This window comes from Zalophus californianus, chromosome 8 (assembly GCF_009762305.2).
Source record: "Zalophus californianus isolate mZalCal1 chromosome 8, mZalCal1.pri.v2, whole genome shotgun sequence".
Lineage (NCBI taxonomy): Eukaryota > Metazoa > Chordata > Mammalia > Carnivora > Otariidae > Zalophus > Zalophus californianus.
Genome location: NC_045602.1, coordinates 105,448,151 through 105,465,072, shown reverse-complemented (window position 1 = coordinate 105,465,072; position 16,922 = coordinate 105,448,151).

Below are 16,922 nucleotides of genomic sequence, written 5' to 3'. Positions count from 1 at the left end.
GCAGGGAATTGCTAATTTACATCTTAATGTGAATGAGGTTATTGGATTTTTCCCCCTTAAAGCAATCTTTGATGGGGGTCGGGGAAAAGTAGAGAAAGCATGATCACCAGTTGGAATAAGAGGGTCAGAAAGATGGCCATGGAGACAGGGAAAGGACACAGGGGGCAAATTTTGGTTCACAGTTTTGCCTGGAGCATTTAGGGTAAATAATGATTCCAGGTGCTTTTTTTAACCTTGGTGGGGGTTTTTATTTGTTTGTTTTGCTTTGCTGTTTGAGATTTAGCTCTTACTGAGTTATTTCTGTGATAGAGTGATACAAAACATTTGGAAAGCAAAAGAATTAATGGTAAATGTGGATGCATCTTTATGATGAAAATCAGTCAGCATGTGAAGGACACCGAGCACACAGGATGATGGATATAAATGAATCATAAAACTGGCGATTGTGTTCCCTGTAATTATCACAGCTCAAGAGAGTGGGTTTCTCTAGGAAAGTTGACCCCTTTGCTTGATAGTACAGTGAGTGTCATTTCATTCCAGGGCCTGGTCCTAAGTGTATATTTTCAGAAACTCAGCCTCAATGGACTGAGTCATAGGTCTCAGACTCACAAAAGTATGATGAAAGGTAGACCTTTCTAATGTGCATAATGTTTTATGCACTGTCAGCACACGTGCTTCCTAGAATCAGAATCATCAGGAAGTCAAATCAGTAGGAAGGTGGTAGCCTGGCAGAAATGTGTGGTGAAGAAACGTTTATCTTCACAGCTATGATTGAGTTCTCATGAGTGCCAGGGACCATACTGAGTACTTTATTTTTCATTTAATTCTCAAAACAGAGACACCTGGGTTAAGCATCTGCCTTCAGCTCAGGTCATGATCCCAGGGTCCTGGGATTGAGTCCCGCATGGGCTTCCTTGCTCAGGGGAGGAGCCTACTTCTCTGCCTGACACTCCTCCTGCTTGTGATCTCTCGCTCTATCTCTCTGACAAATAAGTAAGTAAAATCTTTTAAAAGAATTCTCAAAACAATCCACAAATAAGGTGCTTTCATTATACCCTTGTAACAGTTAAGTAAGTTATCAAGAATTGAAGTGTTTCTTCAGGTCAGTGTACCAGAAAGAGCCTGAGCCAAATTCAAACTCAGGTAAGTAAGTCTGTAAAACCAAACCAATAAGTGGCCCATGCCAGTGGTCTCTGGCTGCATGGGAGACCTGAAGATGAATCTAGACATGTGAGGATGGGCAAGACGTGAGTGGACAAAAGGAAGGGAAGGCAGCCCAAACACATGTCCAGGAGTAGACCAGATGCTCAAGTGTGGATCTCAAGGCTGGGGTGACTGTAGAAATTTGGTAGGTTAGGAAATGCTTTTGATCTGCACTGATGTCAAAAGGACCAAATTTCATTTTACTTATACATGTCTATGTGTGTTGTGTTCTGCCTATGACCAGAAAATTAGTTGGATGAGTTGGAAAAATAAGTAATAAAAATAATAATGATATTAGCAAAAGAAAAAGAAAGAACCAAGGAAACAAAGAAAGGCTCTCCGAACACCCATGCCCTGTTCCACTTCACAAACTTAAAACAAATAGGAAAGAGAAGTCAATTTTGGATTCTCTAGAAATGAATCTCTACTCTCAAACTCTTAATGTTGGGATTTTTGTTGTTACTTTTATTTATTTGGAGAATTTTAAAGTAAACTTCATAAAATGTATTAAGAACTATAAAAAATATAATTTTAATCTAACAGATCCATAAGAGAAGTAAAATGGAATAATCAAGAATTTAATTATCATGAGGGCGCCTGGGTGGCTTAGTCAGTTAAGCATCTGCCTTTGGCTCAGGTCATGATCCCAGGGTTGTGGGATTGAGCCCCGCATCAGGCTTCCTGCTCCGCGGGAAGCCTGCTTCTCCCTCTCCCACTCCCCCTGCTTGTGTTCCCTCTCTCGCTGTGTCTCTCTCTGTCAAATAAATAAATAAAATCTAAAAAAAAAAAAAAAAAAGAACTGAATTATCATGGTATTCTTTTATGTCTAAGAATATTTTAGATTTGGGGGGAATATTTCTCTCTCTCTCACACACACACACACACACACACACACACACACAAACCATTAATATGGTATGTGTCAATCACATGAAAGAAGGCATCCAAATACAGTACACACCAAATATCCTTATTATTGAAAAATCTTTCCCATTCTACCTATTTTATTCACTAAGATGACATGAAAATTCTATATTAATAGGGGAACCAAATTCATAGAATTGTTCAAGCAGAACAATATGTCCAATAATTTAGTGAGACATTTTAAGCTAAGTTGATTCTGACTAATTCAGCAATAACTTAAAAAACTGGCTAAAAAAGGGAAAAATCAAGAGGTGACCGTGCCTAATACAACTTAAGACAAATGAGGACACTCTTAGGGGTTGTGATGTGATCATTCTTCTGCTATAATTGAACTTATAATAATTTTTTTCCTAACTAAATTTTAGGAATAATTTTTAGAATTCAAGGCATATCGTCAAAATATAGATATAGCATCAAAAGGTGCACAAGTGCATATGTTTTATCTTCATTAGAAGCATTCTTGCCATTTACTACTACACTCTCTTAGAATTTTCAATGAGCTTTTCTAGTTTAAATACAGAAGGGCTCTGGAAAAATGGTATCTGAAAGAACTGACTGAGATAACAAAATGTTCTATATCCACACGGTGTCCAGTGTAGGAACCACCATCTACATATGGCCGCTGAAAGTTTGAAATGTAGCTAGCGCAACTAAGGAACTAAATTTTAATTTGTATTTGCTTTTTTTTTTTAAGATTTTATTTATTTGACAGAGAGACACAGCGAGAGAGGGAACACAAACAGGGGGAGTGAGAGAGGGAGAAGCAGGCTTCCCGCGGAGCAGGGAGCCCGATGTGGGGCTTGATCCCAGGACCCGGGATCATGACCTGAGCCGAAGGCAGACGTCCAACGACTGAGCCAGCCAGGCGCCCCTGTATTTGCTTTTAATAAACAATTTAAATAGTTCTATGTAGCTAGTGACTATGGTATTGGACAGAGTAGCTATATAACATTGACATAGGCCTGCTTAAAGAAAAGCAAAATGGAAAGAGGTTTTTTTTTTGAAATCTTGGTCATACAACATCCATGACTCTTAGGTATTATTGTTCCCATTTTTCAGATGAGAAACGTGTTCAGGGAGAACCGTTTTGCCCAAGGTTTTATGGCTGGGAAGTGAATCCAGGTCAGAAACATCAAAAGCCTAGCTTTTTCAGAGTCCATACTGTTCTAGCTGCATGAAACCATGTTTCTATGGTCGGACATTTATGTTGATCACAGTTTTTGTTTTTCTTCCAGAAATCATTATTCACTGAAATGAGTATTTTAGTATATAAGTCATTGTCCTCAGAACTAATGATATATTTTGAAGAGGCTACTATTGGTGAACTTAGAGTGACAAAATATAAAAGTATTGCAAATTATTGTCAGGAATATGTATACTCCCACCAGACAGGTTAGAGTATTTCATTTGCATTCAGTATGGTCATTTGGATTGTTTTGGGGGGACCAGGGAAAAAGAGAAGAGAACATGAACGGTGGAGCAGGCACGGGAGGGGCAGAGGGAGAGGGAAAGAGAGAATCTCAAGCAGGCTCCATGCCCAGTGCAGAGCTCAACTTGGGGCTCAATTTCACAATCCCAAGATCGTGACCTGAGCCAAAATCAAGAGTTGGACACTTAACTGAGCCACCCAGGCGCCCCTCAGTATGGTCATTTGAGAATGTCTCAATGATTGAAAGATACTATCTTGTTTTAAATTTATATATATATATATATTTTAAGGATTTTATTTATTTATTAGAGAGAGAGAGAGCAAAAGCAGGGAGGGGGCAGAGAGAGAGGGAGAAGCAGAGTCCCCACTGAGCAGGGAGCCTGATGCAAGGCTCGATCCTATGACCCTGGGATCATGACCTGAGCTGAAGGCAGATGCTTAACTGACTAAGCCACCCAGGTGCCCCAATTTTTATATTTATTTAATAACCACAAGTGAGGCTGAACATTTTCCCCTTACTTATGTCTTCTGTAAATTGTCTCTGTCCTTTTTTTTTGAAACTATAACATTTGCTTTTCATGAGGCTTTCTAGGTTGTACATCTTTCAAGGCTACAAACAACTGGAAAAATGTATTCAAGAGAAGCCATCCCTTTAGAGAAGCTTTTTTTCTCTTTTGAATTCAGAGGCATACTTTTAAAAAAGAGACTGCTTTCGATACTTGAATGTGTAACGGCCCAAATCTTTAGGGACTCCCCCCCGTTTTTCCTGTTCCTGGGTTCTTAAGTACTAGGAGGTTTTTAAGAAGTTTGTGGGCATACAAAAATGAAAACTAAAACTAATAATAATTAATTAATCAGCAGTGATCAGTGATTGCATTACATAGATGAATTATCCTAGTATATTTAAATGTTTATTTAGATCCTTAAACTTTTTGTAGATTAACCAATGGCCAGAGAAATTTATTAGCTTAAAAGATGCTACTGCTTGAAGATTATTAGTAAAAGAAGAAAAACAGCTATAGAACATAAATAAATATAATTTGTCAGTAAAAAATTCACATTTTATAAAACTTCAGCACTATACCACTGAGTAAAGAGAGTTACACTTATGGGTTGAAATCCCGTAATGAAGATTGGGGCTAATTTTGCGCTGAGGTTCATGACATATTATTGAATCACAAATGATAATTACCTATAAAATGAAAAGTAATGACAAAAAGGAAAATCAGCCTTTCTCCACTTGTTTTTTTAATCATCTCAACATAGAGTAATATGTTGGGCCTATAGGCCATCCCCTTGTTCAAACCAAGATTCCTGAAGAGAGATAGTTCATTTTGTAACTAATTAAAAGGCTGATATTTGGCAATATGTTGACTGATTTATTTGCAAAGAAACTTGACTCTGTGGGGCACCTGGGTGGCTCAGTTGTTTGGGCGTCCGATTCTTGATTTTGGCTCAGATCATGATCTCAGGGTCATGGGATCGGGCCCTGCACTGGGCTTAGTGTTGGGTATGGAGCCTGCTTGGGATTCTCTCACTCTCTCTTGCCCTCTGCCCTGATCCCCTGCCCATTCTCCGTCTCAAAAAAAAAAAAAAAAAAAGAAAAGAAAAGAAAAGAAAGGAAGGAAGAAAAGAAAAGTCACTTGACTCTGTTTGAGTCCCAATTTTCACAAGGAACAAATTCCTTTTGTTCTTCAGCACCACTGTATGTCTTAAACATTATGTAACACATCTGAATGTTCATTTTTATAGTTTTTCCTCCAGTTACCTTAAAAATATATACATGTAACTAAACAGTCTCAGAGTACAAACATGAAATTATTTTCATTTTTCCCAGTTGCCACTTCAACTGTTCCAGGCTGATTTACTACCCCTACTCCTAGTGGAATCCTGGAAATACTCAAAAACTTACTGGCCATTTTCTGGTTAGTAAAGAATAGGCTTAGTTAGGCCAAAGTGATAAATTAACCTTAAAATTTCAGTAGTTTGGGGCTCCTGGGTGGCTCATTCGTTAAGCATCTGCCTTCGGCTCAGGTCACGATCCCAGGGTCCTGGGATTAAGTCCCTCATCGGGGTCCCTGCTCAGCAGGGAGCCTGCTTCTCCCTCTCCGACTCCCCCTGCTTGTATTCCCTCTCTTGCTGTCTCTCTCTCTGTCAAATAAATAAATAAAATCTTAAAAAAAAAAAATCTCAGTAGTTTAGCACGTCAAGGATATATCTTTTACTCATGCAAACTGTGTTACAAATCTGGTGGCTCTCCAAGGCAGCAGAGGTCCAAATTGGTAATTCAGGACCGTAGCTTCTCAACAGATGGCTTCCAACAGTGGGGAGAGGCTTGCCTTTGCCCAACTCCCAGAATGAGTGCTTTGCTGACTTCACCCTGATCTCAATCCATGCATTCTGCCTTAATTTAAAATTGTGATGTTTTATCATTGGTTTCTTTACATTAATTTTTATTTTAAAAATATTTTTAAAATGTAAAATACTTTAAATTTTAAATGTTAAATTTTAATAATAAAATATTGATTTTATGTATTTTTTAAAAATGTTTTAAAACAGTCACTGAGTTTTTTTGGCAGCCCTCTAAGTTTGGTGTCTGAGGCAAGTACCTCACTTGCCTCACCTTAGCCCCAGCCCTTCCCCAGGTGGAGAATGTTCTTTGATCGGCAACACGTCCATGAAATCTGTGGTCATGAGCTCTGACTTCTAAAGCTTTGTATTATTCCAGCATCCTTTTCTGCCACATTTGAGGTTGGCATTCAAGAAGACTCTCCTTAGGGGCTCAAAGGTTGCTTTATATCTGAAACAGTCAAAGATTTATGTTTTCTTGACGGTATATTCCTTTCAAAAACCTAGCAGGCTTAAGATCTATTTCCTGCAATCAGTTCCACGTGACTGAAGACCACAATGGAGGTTTTCTCAGTCATGATTCCCAAACCTACTTCACTTCACTGACTCAATGCCAAGCCTCATGCTCAACTTAACAGGGGCCTACCTTGAGGGTATAGGGTTTCAGTAAGAAGGCTACCTACTTACCCTTATCTTTGCCTTCAGTCATTTTAACCAACTGAAAAGTTCTATTGGTACCATACTCTTAGTATTTTCTCTACTCTGAGGTCTTTTATTTTTTATGTTTTTAAATGTTTATTTGAGAGAGAAAGAAAGAGAGCAGGAGCACGAGTGGGGAGAGGGGCAGAGGAAGAGAATCTCAAGGAGACTCCCCATTGAACATGGAGCCCGACACCATGCTGCATCTCATGACCCATGAGATCATGACCTGAGCCAAAATCAAATGCTTAACTGACTGAGCTACCCAGGTACCCCTGCCTTGAAGACTTTTAATCAACTGGAGGCTTAGCCTGATATTTTGTTGCATAAAATCTTTTTCTTAGATCCCATCTTTTTCTTTGGGGACTGGAAGCAGAAGCCTTTTGCAAATCTTCAAAGCCCTGAATTTTTGGAATCAATTTTCTCTCATTTCTATTTGCAAATTGGCAATTGTTTTCTGAGCTCTTGTCTTTCTTGTAACATCTTTGCCAAATGCAACCAATAGCAATCAACTCGTAGGGTTCTATTTTCCAATCATTACCCCTGGAGCACAAGTTCATTAGGTTCATATGCCACTTGGGATAGGCAGACTAATGACTCCAAAAGACATCCACATTCTAATTTCAGGCAACTGTGAATATGTTATTTTACATGGCAAAGCGAAATCAAGGTTGCAGATGGAATAAAATTGTTAATCCTGGACCTTAAATTAGGGAAATTATCCTGTATTCTCTAGTGGTCCCAATCTAATCACATGAGCTCTTAAAGGGGGAAGAGAGAGGCAGAAGAGTGAGTCAGAGAGATTCAGCATGAGGATTTTACCTACCCTTGCTGGCTTTGGTGATAGATGGAGGGAGGAGGCCACAAGTCAAGAAAGTGTAGGGGCCTCTAGATGCTGAGAACAGCTCTTAGTTCCCAGCCAGCAAGGAAATGTAAAACTCTATCTCACAAGTACAAAGAACTGGGTTCTGCCAACAACCCACCATGCAAGGAAATGGATTCTCCCCTAGAGCCTCCAGATACCGTTTTGACTATAACCTGGTGAGATCTGTGTAGGACTTTTGATCTATAGAACTTTGAAATAATAAACTTGAGTTATTTTAAGCCTAAATTTGTGGTCATTTGTTATAGCAATAATAGAAATCTAATAGATCTCCCAAGTTATCCCTGACAAATGTTTTAACAAATACTTTGCTCCTACATACATGCTTCACTGTCTTCCCAGACTCTAATACACATTACCTTATTGTCCACACTTGACTAATAAGCCTTTACCAAATATTTTAAGTTTTTGTTATGGTGGCACCACATTTCCAGCATCAATTTCTACTTGAGTCAAAATAGGTTGTTATCCTGTAGTTACAAATTGACCAGGAATCCCAGTGACTCCAACAAAGGTTTATCTCTTGTTCGTGGAAAATCTGCTGTAAGCCCAGAACCCATATCCTCCTTCCAGCCTGCTTACAGTTTAGGACTTTTTAATCTAATATGTATGTTTCAGGGGGCCACAGCCCAGGAAAAAAATATTAGAGGGGCTCCAAGGATTTTCACTTTCTCAGAATGGAAACAATACTTATAACTCTTGCTTGTAATCCATTGTCCAAATTAAAACATGGGTCTGCATAACTCCTGGATGAATGAGAAATGTAGTTTTATTATGTACTCAGAAAGAGAAAACTCATTATTAGTGGTCCACTAGTGATATCTTATTATACTTTATTATTTAAAAATAAATCAGGGGTGCCTGGGTAGCTCAGTTGGTTGGGCATCTGACTTCGACTCAGGTCATGATCTCCAGGTCCTGGGGTTGAGCCCTGCATTGGGCTCTGTGCTCAGCACAGAGTCCGCTTGAGATTCTCTCTCCCTCTCCCTCTGTCCACCCCACTCATGCTCTCTCTCTCAAATACATAAATGAATCTTTAAAAAAAATAATTCAGATTGATCTGATGTAAATCTCCATTTTATTTATTTTGGGTTTTTTAAAGATTTTATTTATGTATTTGAGAGAGAGAGAAAGAGCATGAGCAAGAGAGAGCACAAGCATGGGGAGGGGGAGAGGGAGAAGCAGACTCCTTGCTGAGCAAGGAGTCCAAGGTGGGACCCGATCACAGGATCTCAGGATCATGACCTGAGCTGAAGGCAGACACTTAACCAACTGAGCCACCCAGGTGCCCCTGGGGCTCCATTTTAATTTGGTTTTAATTTAAACCTGGTTTACAGAGTATTTTCTTACTTTCTGATTTGGAGACTTGGAGAGAGAGAAGAATCACGGTAAGGTTTTTTTTTTTTTTCTCCTCCAACACTAGTACCCTGAAGTGGAGGAAAGGAAATAAGTAGTCTTGGTTGGGGGTGGGGGATGTTTCCTTCCCCTCCTTCTAGGTTCCAAATCCTTCATTTCATAGGGAAGATGAGGAAACAGGAGAAACGGAGCACAGACCTGGCTATCTTGGTGTTGGGATGTGGCACAGTCTTACTCAGGTTGGGTATGCTGCTGACAGTCTACCCCGAGGGGATCTCCACTAGGGTGGTAGTGTGTTGTTTGTTGGGGTGATATTCAGCATCCTTCTGTCTCTGGCCCACTGAGGACTCTTTGGAGAGCAGCAAGTCTCCCTCTGTTCCTAGCTACTTCACGCAGTTGGACACTGCAAAACTTAGAGCAACTGCATGCTTGGCTTCCTTTTCTATCCATGCTTCTTCATGTAGAGCCCTGGGTATCACTGAAGCCCTCTAAGAGTCTCAGGCAACGGGATATGCTGAAGATTGCTCCATTTTCTTATCTCTGTATTACACCACAGTCCCTTCCTACCTGGTACTCTTCCCACGCACCCCAAGTCCTTGTCACTGATATCTATCTCCATGTGAGAAGCAAGAAATACACTTAATGTCCATTTAGTCTCCCAAACTCTGGGGCTACAGCTCAAGCTCTCCCACAAACTTCCTCCCCAAGCCCCACTTAACTGTAAAAATTGAAAGTGAGCCTACAGATTTTATAGCCCAGCCACCCAACTAGATGTTCAGTCCTCTTTCTAATGGTCAAACCCAAATATTCCTAATGGTTTGTTCAGAGCATCTTCTTTTCCTGGGTTTGATGTGGAACAAGATCCCCTCTTTATTCTCTCATGGGCAGGGAAGGAAAAGCCCCAGTTCTCCTTACTCATTCACTGAAGATGCCGATGATTTCTTTATTTTTTTCCTCCCCAACATGTCTGGGAAAATAAAATGGACATAAACAGTCAATAAAACGTATTACAGTGCTCTATGTGCTATATGGCGTCATTCCTTTATAGTATTACCACTAAAACATTATAGAGGAAGAAATGCCTCTGAGCGAGAAAGAGATCAGGAGAACTAGTAGTCCAAAAGGCTTCTGAGTTAGCATTTATTGATTTCTTATGGGTGCCAGGTACTATGCTAAGCCCTTACAATGACTAATTTTATGTGTCCACTTGACTGGGCCATGGAACAGCCAGACATTTGGCCAAACATTATTCTGGGTGTTCCTGTGAGGGTGTTTCTGGATAAGATTAACATTTGAATGGTTTATATAGACCAAATATGGCAGATTGCCCTCCTTAATATGGGTGGGACTCATCCAGTCACTTGAAGACTTGAATAGAACAAAAAGGCTGGGTAAGAGGGAGCTCCTCCAGCTTGATCCCTAGAGCTGGGTGTTTTCTGACCTTCAGGCTCAGACTGAAGCATTAGCTTGGGTCTCAAGCCTGCTGGCTTTCTGACTGGCACTCATCCCATCAGGCCTTGTAAATCAGACTGAAACTACACATCGGCCCTCCTGGGTCTCCATCTTGCTGCAGATCATGGGACTTCTCAGTCTCTATAGTCAGGTGAGTTAATTTCTTATAACAAATATCTTCACCTATCTAGATCTATCTCCCTCTCTCTTTGTATATCTTCTGTTTCTCTGGACAACCCTAACGAAAACAGCATGTTATCTCATGTAAACCTCAAAGCAACCCAGTAAGTAAGGTGATTTCATTATCCCCCTTTTACAGATGAGCAAACTGTGATTCAGGTCACCCAGCTGGAAAGAGGTCCGGGTGAGCTTGATTCTAGCACCAACCAGCCAGCAGCCTCTGGTTGTATGGAAGAAGAAAGACCTAGAAGAATGTGAAAGGGCAGTTAGGAGGGGAACGGGCATTTCCTTAAAGGCCCCTCAGCAGAACAGGGTGGGGATAAACCCCATGAGTCAAGAATTCCAGGAGACTGTCCTGCCTGAGGCCAGGGAGGTGTGTGAGCGGGTACTCTTTTTTAAATGCAAAAGAGACTCTGTGGTTTTCTGCAGATTACAAATAATAATAATAATAATTATAATAAATCAAGCAACATTGCTGAGGCATGCTCTGCACTGCCTCCATAGAGCTCAGCACCATTCTGAACATGATAAGGAACCAATATTTTTCCTGATACCAACAAAATTATAGAGTACACCTGAAACTAATATAACACTGTATGTTCACTATACTGGAATTAAAATTTAAAAAACAACACAATTAACAAAAATAATGCTTTATAAACATAATTTATGCTTATATGTTTTTCTAGAAAAATGACTGGAAGATGATACATCAAAGGGTGCTTTTATTCTTGTAAAAAATATTTATTTAGCCAATAAATATTATTTATTGAGTCTTGTTCTGGTGCTCAGGGAGACAAATCCTCTGTCTTCATGGACTTTATGTTCAATTGAGATAGTGAGACAATAAGTAGTAGTCATCATCATAGTAATGATATAACAGGACTATGAACAAAATATGAGGCAGGTAAGACTATTAAAGCATGTTGGAGAAGGGATAGTGGTTATCTCAAGATGGCAGGATTACAGATGATTTGTGTTGTTTTTCTTTGTATTTTTCTCTATTTTCCAAATTATCTACAATAATCATGCATTCCTTCTGTAATTAGAAAAAAATAAAAGTAGGGCCTGGGTGGCTCAGTCAGTTAAGCTGCTGCCTTCAGCTCAGTTCATGATCCCAGGGTACTGGGATGGAGTCCTGCATGGGGCTCCGTGCTCAGTGGGGAGCCTGCTTCTCCATCTGCCTGCCGCTCCCCCTGCTTGTTCTCTCTCTCTCTGACAAATAAATCAATAAAATATTTTTAAAAAAGGAAAAAATAAAAGTGATTTGGAGAAGTGTTCTATTCAAAAAGTAACAGAGAAACTGGAATGGGAGAAGCTACCTTGACGGTCATTACCTAAATTCACCAAAAGGGCGCCTGGAAAACTCCATCGCACTAGTGAGTCCCTTGTCTGTACCTACTTGAATCTACTTAACTCATTTCTGCTTCCATTTATTCTAATTTTTCTAAATGTAGCCCACAGGCTGAATCAACTCAGCTTTAATGTTCATAATCAGTTGGGTCTGGCTCACTGAAAAAGTGTTGTTGTGCCCTCATGGAAATGACATTAAAGTAGGCAAAAGAAAAAAATGTGCCCAAAGCTGTTCAGGCCATTCAACAGATGAGACTAGAGTCCTGCTTCCTTAAAAAACAGGAGTGTAGTATTGAAAATAGCGAGGAGCAATGGGCAATTAGATGTGATCTATCCCGTGTATCACTGCCAAGCTTCTACGTCTGCATTCTGGAGCAAGCGGGCCACCTTAAGAAGGCATGTGCTGTGATGGGCACTGGGTGTTATACTTAACTAATGAATCATTGAACACTTCATTATGTACTATACAGTGGCTAACTAAACATAATAATTTTTTAAAAAGCAGCACAAAAGCTACTAACATTTCAAATAGAATTCAAACAAAAACCTTTCGCGCATGCTACAAGCCATTTCAAAGGAATGATTTGCCTTGGGATTTTCCATAATCTATACAATGATTCTAGGAAATATTCTTCATTCTCTTTTTTAGAATAATGAATTTATTTATTTCAATAACAGGTCAGAGTTAATCTAAGTTGTAATCAGTTTACCTCTTGAAATATATTTTACAGCTAGATACTAGATGTTTTCCTTTGCACAATTTCTGAAGGTCACTTCTGTTAATATTTCTGTACAGTCTCTGTATCAAAAGTTTCCCATATGTTTCAACTTATTTCTGAAGATAAATTCAGATGTCAAAATTTAAGTTTAGAAATGCCTCTTTTCATCATCATAAATTTGAAGTGTTTCCTTATTTAGTCTCAAGGTTTATTGTTTATCATTTTCTTTTTTACATCTATCTGCCTTTCTAGCTACTAAATGGTATATTTTAATTTATATTTCATATTTATATTTAAACTATACTGTTTTCTTCTTAAGCTTAATTTTATATTTATATCTGACCTCTTTATACTATTTATTGTTGGCAACAAATACATCTAAGAAATGCTTTAATAGACTTTTCAAATAATATGTTTTAAATCATATGCTTTATTTCTCCTAAAAACAAGATTAATCAGGTATCTATTTGTTTATATGAATCACAATGTAATTTTCAGCCTCATTCAGAAGAGCACAAGATTTTCACTTATCTCACAGATAGGCCAGGTGCTTGAACACTGTGAAAATTTAAAGCCTTGCGAATATCAAATAGATCCTCACTATTACAGTATAGAATTACATTTGCCTAAGAAGGTAACTTACTTTTTCCTTCACTCCCTTTCTTCCTCTGTGGTAGGCAGAATAATGCCCTCCCCCACAAAAGATGCCCCCGTCTTAATCCTTAGCACCTATGAATATGTTTCTTTACATGGCAAAAGGGACTTCGCAGATGTGATTAAATTAAGGATTTTGAGATATGGGCGATTATTCTAGATTATCTAAGTGGGCCCAATGTAATCACACATTTCCTTATAAGTGGAAGAGGGAGAAAGGAAAGGAAGTCATAGTGATGCCCTGTGTTAAGTGCTTCTCCTAGGCTTTGCGGATAGAGGAAGGGGGCCGTGAGCCCAGGAATGTGGGCTGCCTCTGGGAGCTGGAAGGGGCAAGGGAATGGATCTCCCCCAGAGCCTCTGGAGGTTAACACAGCCTTCCTGGTCCCTGGATTTTAGCCCAGTGAGACCCATTCCAGACTTCTAACCTATGGAACTGTGAGATAATAAATGTATGTTGTTTTAAACCACTACATTTATAAGTTGTAACAACAGCAATAAAAAACTAATCTGGGCACCCGGGTGGCTCAGTTAGTTAAGCGACTGCCTTCGGCTCAGGTCATGATCCTGGAGTCCTGGGATTGAGTCCCACGGCGGCGGCGGGCTCCCTGCTCAGCAGGGAGTCTGCTTCTCCCTCTGACCCTCCCCCCTCTCATGTGCTCTCTCTCTCAAATAAATAAATAAATAAATCTTTAAAAAACAAAACAAACAAAAAAAACTAATCTACCTCTCTCCCTTCTTCTCCTTCCCCTTCTTCTTCTTCTTCAAGTATTTATTAAGTACATACCATAATAGACCCTGGAAACTAAAAGAAAAATGAGTTAGAAGATTGGAAGTGTTACTGGGGGTGGATTGTGGAATTCCTCAGTTCTCGTCTTCTGAAGGAAAGAATTCCATCCAGAGACCCGAAAGTGAGTTAAAGGAGCAAAGGCTTTTCATTTAGCAAAAAGCCGCAGAACACTCCAGAGACAGAGGAGCAGGCTGACCCGAGGATTGGTGGCAGCACCATGAGTTTCACACTGTCATTTTAGGAGGGTTTATTTGGTCTCCTCCTTCCCGCCCTTGGATCCAGCTGGTAGTGAGAGCTTCCCCAGGCCACATCTGTTACCAGACAGTTGGGGCTGATAAGATTCACACAGACACAACACATTTGTAGGAAGCAGTCTATTAGAGCAGAAGAGAGGAACGGAGAGACCCTACCTTAGGGAGTAGCCCGGGACCTGCCTTTTTGTGGGCTGGAAAGGGGAAAATGTAAACCTCTTTCACAAAGAGCTCAGAGAAGATATCAGGAGACCTAACAAGGAGATCAAATAAGAGAAAAAAGTAAAAGAGAACAAAAACAGAAGATGGGATTAAGAAACAGTGAGCAGAAAAGAATATAAAAGAACAAAGAATTAAAAAGGATAAGAAATGATAAATGGAAGACCAAACAAGGCAATTTGATGTATATATAACTCATCTCTAAAACAGAGAACTGAAATCATAGAACATAAAATATTTAAAGGTATAATTGAAGAAAATGTTGCAGACATAATAACTTTGAATCTAAAACTTGAAAAGATATGCTAGCTCTCATCATTAAATCTAACCAGTGGTGCAAGAATATTCTGGTAAGATCATTTTATTTCAAAGATAAAGATTCCTTTGGGAATATGGGTACATAAATTAGCCAGCTGTAAGGGGGGCAACATCAAGCTGATCTCAGACTTCCTCACAGAAACATTAGATGCTAGGAGCAAGGCCTACAGAGTCTCAAGAAAAGACAAACCAATAATTTTATACAAAGCCAAACAATCATTTAAGTATGCAGTGAACAAATAGCTATCTTGACATGCAATCATTAGGGAATATGGATCCCATAATCCCTTTAAAAAGAAATTCTTCCAGGCCAAATATCAGCAAACTAACTTGTGAAAGGAGAAAATGGAGCAAATAGACGACCAGTGAGTCCATTTTCTCTAAGGCTAAGACTAAATCAAATGCCAATTGAACCCTGAAAATGTGGGAATAATGTAAGTAACAATCAGGAATGGAAGGAGGAGAGAATGTGGAAAGGGGTGTAAGTATACTGTTAACTTTTACAGCCAGATGTCAAAGATACTATCAGATACCAAATAAAGCAAACAATAGAAGTGAAGATATATTTGAAGCTGTAAACATAAAACACTACAAAAATAACGTAAACAACTAAAATTTTGGATGGTAAAGAGGAGGAAGGAAGTGGAAATTTGTTACTTTCATTATTGCTCATAGCAAGGAGTAGTAATTAATCCTACAGGTACAATAAATTTGGGCACATCCGTACAATGAAACGATATGAAGCTCTTAAGAAGATTAAGGCTGCTTTACACGTGTAGATATTATTTCTAAAGTAGATTAAGTTTAAAAAGCAGAGTAGTGTGTGAATAACGGAACAGACGTGTGTTGTAAATTGGTATGGCAAAGACTCACAGGGAGAAAAAATAAGGCACGGGAATAGAATGAGTTCCTCTCTGTACTTGAAAGCTTGGGGGTGGGAGGCAGTCCTTGCTTTTCACTACATTTCCTTTTTATGCCTTTTGAATTTTGAATCTTGTGCGTGTACCACCTATTTTCAAATATATACGGTTATTTCTTTGGCAAGAAAAAAAATGAGTTCGAATTTTGATTTCGCCCTCCAGAGTTTGACACTTCTTTCAGGTGAAACAGACAAACGGAGAACTCTAAAACAATGAGGCAAGTGCTATAAAATAGAAATGTACAAGGTGCTTTGGGGAAACATAAGAGGCTTAATTTTCTCCTGGAGGGTTTAGTCTTTAGTCCTGAGTCTTGAATGGAAAGAGGAATGATTTAAGAGATATTTTTAAAGCAGAGTCAATCAATAGTACTTACTGACTGCTCCAGGTGTAATGTGAGGCTGCTGAAGAAGTAAAAAATGACTCACTGGTTCTGGTTTCAGCCACTCACTGGACTGCAGGGCCCTTCATTTTTAGCTCAGAGAAACATTTGTTACTACCTCACTGTGTTCCAAGCACCAGGTTGAGCCCTGCGGATTGGAAGTTAAATTGGAAATGGTCCCTGCCCTTAGAGAATGGGAAGTTGGATAAGGCAGGGTGGTGGATGGTAGTGATGGCCTCAATTATTTACCTCGTCCCTTTGCTGCACCTTTCCACCATGTGCAGGTCACCCTGCCCCGGCCCTAAACGCTGGGCTTAAGCCAGTGGCTTGCTCAGGGCAGTGAGATGTTAGCAGCCATGACGGCGAGCAGAAGTGAAATGGGCCTGGGCTTTGGCACCTGCTCTGTCTGATACTCTGTCATCACCATGAAGTTGAGACGGAATAAAGCCCTACGTGGACACACTCATTTCTGGTTGCATTGACAGCATCTTGAAATAGGATGGAGGCAGGAGGAAGCACAAATATCACACAGATCTCTTGCTGTTAATTATTTGTCTGCAAATGGGCTTGAATTGGCAGAATATTATATATGTAAGAGGAATCTGGCTGCTGCATGTGCCCTATAGGGTCTAACCTAAGCCATGAACTTCCACAAATTAGAAAAATGTATCCTTTCTCTGAGGGTAGAGACAGCTCAGTGACAGGGAGAAGGCTTGAAAAAGGGTGCACCTCAGCCTCACACTTGCCCTCCTGCCCCTGCGTCCTTGTGCAGTGGACAACCAGCCCTACTGTGCTAGCCCTGCCTGAATCTTAGGTAGGACTTTCTTTAGTATCAGAAGCTCATGTG